General features: G+C 41.4%; 1 long non-coding RNA gene across 1 annotated transcript; it reads right to left on the bottom strand.

Moving 5' to 3' along the window:
* Positions 1-3,262: 3,262 nt before the first annotated feature.
* Positions 3,263-4,094, bottom strand: LOC117744019. The gene is made up of 3 exons (XR_004611160.1): positions 3,978-4,094; positions 3,822-3,896; positions 3,263-3,322 (listed from the first exon to the last, which is right to left on the bottom strand). It is a non-coding gene; the product is annotated as an uncharacterized LOC117744019 (long non-coding RNA).
* Between the last annotated feature and the right edge of the window lie 558 nt (positions 4,095-4,652).

The raw sequence follows: 4,652 nt of genomic DNA, 5'->3' as shown, positions 1-4,652 counted from the left end.
CTCAGCTCACTTTTTGCAGTGATGAGTTCTGGGTTGCAGAACGCATCGTCTACCGCATCAGCTCGCTGTCGGATCGGCCGTGCGACGCACTGCTGGCGAAGTGCAAGTAAGCAAAGGCTACCGTCAGCTACCTCGGAAAGGTAGAGGGGCAGGTGCAGCTGGTACGGGCGAAGGGGACTGCGATGGAGCATTATCCCGTGCCCACAAGCCAGAAGGAGCTCACGTTTAACCAGTGAAATCATTCTGCCAGAAAGAAGGAGACTCTCTCCATTGTGTGGCCGTTGCAATATTTGGAGGTTTATGTTACATCTGGTGTTCCACTGGTGGTCTCCCCAGACCATTGTCTTACACTGACGATGTGAAATGCATAAAGTGAGTAGCCTATGCATTAAAAAAAATGATATGGATGAAAACGAGAGACAGACCAAAACCATGAACGCATCCCCCAGGAAAGAGTTCCTGTGCTCCTGTAACACACCGGTTGCCCCATGGAATGTTAATGGGATATGATTTGGGCTGGACATGATCAAATAATAGGGAATAGTGACCTTTAAATGAAATGTGGCAATAGCAAATGCGTGCTGATAACATTTCATTATTTCCCATTTTTCACATACTCGTTTGCCAGGTGCTCTTTTGAATGTATGAATATTCTCTAAATAATCTGTAAAATCTAACAAAGTGCAGGAAAACATTTTTATTCCCCATATCAGGACCTGAACTGATATATTTAGGAGATTGGATGAATAAAAACATGTTTTTCAGCATGTAGCTGCTGTATTAAAAGTTGTTTGTCAGAGAGTTCTAAAACGGAATGCAGTGAGTTCTAAATGATGTTGTTAGAATGAAGTTCTTGAAGCAGAGGTGGAATATGGTCATTTCTTCTTCAGCACTGAAAGAGAGACACACACTTTTGAGACAAGCATCATTTGGAGAAAGATTCAAGCTTGAAGGTTCATTCCCAACCTTGGAAATACTAAACTGAGAAGATTTGACTTTTAGAAAATGTCATCGTGGAGCTTAGATGCCTCTGGTGTGTCAGGTAAGACCGACTCAACACGCTCAAAATACATTCGGCATGATGCTGAATGTATCTGCTTTGAAATCAAACTGTGGACACTGATTTGTTGCTTTTGACTGAGGTCTAAACCCCAGAACCCCAGCACATTTGAAATTATTATTTAAAAATCACTTATTAAACCAGAAACTAAGAAGTCATGAGGAACAAAGTGACTTAGCGGCCGCTAAGACTAGAAAAGCGCTACATAAATGCAGACATTTATATCTGTTTTCTGAAATAAATAGAATAACATGATACACATGATATTAACAGTATTTGACACATTCTTCTCCTTCACATGGTCTCAGAAACACAAGCCAACACTGCTCTGCAGAACTTGTTCATCACAAAGTCCCACATGACTGAGCACACTGACATCTGCCCAATGGAGGCCTCAGCGGACAGGGTGAACACCTCTGCAGCAGATTGGGGTGACTGGTTTCCTGGTAAAGGACTACCTCCCTACACCTATTATGAAGATCCATCCGTCTTGTCTTCTGATGGAGGACTATCTGATGGAGAACTTCCGCCCTACACCTATTATGAAGATCCATCTGTCTTGTCTTCTGATGGAGGACTATCTGATGGAGAACTTCCGCCCTACACCTATTATGAAGATCCATCTGTCTTGTCTTCTGATGGAGGACTATCTGATGGAGAACTTCCGCCCTACACCTATTATGAAGATCCATCTGTCTTGTCTTCTGATGGAGGACTATCTGATGGAGAACTTCCGCCCTACACCTATTATGAAGATCCATCTGTCGTGTCTTCTGATGGAGGACTATCTCCCTACACCTATTATGAAGATCCATCTGTCTACACCTATTATGAAGTTTCATCTGTCTTGTCTTCTGATGAAGGACTATCTCCCTACACCTATTATGAAGATCCATCTGTCTACACCTATTATGAAGTTTCATCTGTCGTGTCTTCTGATGGAGGACTATCTCTCTACTCCCATGATGCAGATCCAGCTACCTGGTCTTCTGGTGAAGGACTACCTCCCAACTCCTGTGATAAAGATCCGGTATCCTGGTCTTCTGATGGAGCAAAACCAACAGACTATACTGCTGCAGCCTCAGCCTCAACTGGTTGCCCTAACAGAATGACAATAAGGACATTCTTTAGTAAAATCATGGCTACCCTCTGTTGCTGCTGGCGTCACAATGTGGAAGTCTAAATTAATTATATGCACTTACTTGTTTTTAGGTCTTTGAAAATAAAATATGTTTGATTTGTTACTATTTTCAATAAAATTGATTGACAATCACTATACAATGTGTTGGGCTGCTTCATTACAGTACATTATAACCAATAGCAGGCCCGCAAAGGTCTGCCATTTTAATTAGTGGTTTAGTGTTATTATGTGGTAATAATCCCACAATGTGTGTTGTTAAATCAATGTCACATTTACTCTATTGTCCACTAAAGAAATCACAGAAACACATTTTAGACAATCAAAGGAAAACATGTTGTGGCTGATGCTTTGACAAGAGCGACTTGCTCTGGAAATGTTAGTTATTTTCTGTGCAGGTCCTGATCTCTTATCTCCTGCTCCTCTGCCACTCTACAGTTACAGTTACAGACTGGGGTTGTATACTACCCGACCAGTGTTGTTGCATATAGTTGGTAGAACGTAGTTCCCATGCACTTGGTCTCCCCGGCAGCTGTGCTCTTGGTTGTCTGTTGAAGGTGCTGAATTTAGGGTCCTCAGCTTCAGGAGCCACACCTGAGGTTGTGTATGCTCCGCCCATAAATACCTCCGTCATTCTGCAGCCCGTGTAATGTATCTACCTACAGACTCCCACAAACCCATACTAGTTTTATTTCTTATTTCCATATATTGTTAATTATCTAACGAGCCTTTTGAGTACGTGTTCATTTTATTTAGCGTTTAAAAAAAAGATTCTCGATGGAAAATGACGTATCACCTCAGAGAGAGAGCGAGAGAATACTATGCTATGACTTATGACATACAATAATGTCTTTTCATGACTTTTACATACTTAACTTTCAATTCAATTCAGTTTATTTTGTAAACCCCAAAATCACAAATCACAAATTTGCCTCCAAGGGCTTCACAATCTGTACATATATGACATCCCTGTCCCAGGACCTCACATCGGATCAGGAACAACTTCCAAGAAAAAAAGTTTATCTGGACCACGATCCAGATAAACAGAAGCAAGCAGGTAGAGAGGAGGGGCATCAGCAGGGCCATGGCAGGAGGCAGGGGGCAGGAGACAGGGCCCAGGAGATCTTTAAGATGTGTTGACATAAAAGCTTTTGTTACTTTAAATACCATAACATACAATGTTTTTCATAACCTCATTTAGAGCGACTATACTTTAGCTTTCTGATGATTTGTTTTGACATAAGAGTATTTGACTTTGTTTACTGATTATACTTAGATTTTTATTACTATTTGTTTATTACCTTACATTACCACACATATATATATATATACACACACACACAGACAGACAAATAACAATTGTCCTGCACATACTGAGCGAGTGTTAAAAAGACCCCTTGGACGCCTCTCCTGAACTTTTCTTCCCTGATTCAAGCCGCTACTGCGCCACAGTCACACTTTCTGTTGTCAGTGTTATTAGCACCAAAACTAGTGGATGAAACTACTTTGTTAGGTTTAGGCACACATCACACTCTAAAGTTATCTTGGGGGCATGTCATTTATTCGTCTTTGTTTTGGCACCGCCAACGAACAGAACAAACATGGAAGTCGGTAATCCCTCACGTGAGCAAAAGGTGATGATCTTTAAAACCCGTAACCACACCAGGCTCACGAGCGGCTTACGACGCAAGCCAGAACCTGCAAAACAATGACAATAATTATACAACACAATAATATAAACGTACTATTGTTGGGGTTATACACATGTGCCATACTGACCAGTTCTGAGGTGTATTCCCAAGCGGCCAATCGTCCTCAGCACCTGGAGGAGCATTTGAGAATGACAAAGAGGAGAGATTGAAGAGAAATAACATACTATATACCACGAATCAATGTCTTTTTATCGTCATACTGACTTTTTTGATATACTCTAGTATGATTTTTTAAAATTACATCTATTTCGACACTGCCATGACTAATATACTTTATCTTTACAGCATTTTTCTGACAATTCTTTTACTTTTCCAACATTCTATATTTCTTACTGACTTTTTCAATGTATAATTGTTGTTATTATATAATATGCTATAGCATTTCTTATGATATACTATACTAATACTTTCATATTACATTTCTCCCTGTAGCCTGCAGTCTAGCTTTCTTGAGGCTGTGTGATAAATTGTGTCCGACTACAACTCCTCATAATTTGCTGGTTCGGCCTCAGCGGTCCCGAGCCCGGTGGTTTACATCCTGGCCACTGTTCTGTCAGTATATTCCTGAGACCTGCTTCCCTGTGCCTGCAGTGACCTAAGCCTGACTCCAGCCTCCGTTCCTGGTCTGCTAAGCATCAGCTCCCTCGCCCTGTTGCCTCCTCTCTGGCTCAGCTCTCTGCTTAACTTCAGCACAAGTCACATGACCAGCCCAACGCCAAATAAAGCCACCTTCTAACTCACC

The sequence above is a fragment of the Cyclopterus lumpus genome, chromosome 15, assembly GCF_009769545.1.
Source record: "Cyclopterus lumpus isolate fCycLum1 chromosome 15, fCycLum1.pri, whole genome shotgun sequence".
NCBI lineage: Eukaryota > Metazoa > Chordata > Actinopteri > Perciformes > Cyclopteridae > Cyclopterus > Cyclopterus lumpus.
This window is presented reverse-complemented; position numbering and strand designations above follow the sequence as displayed.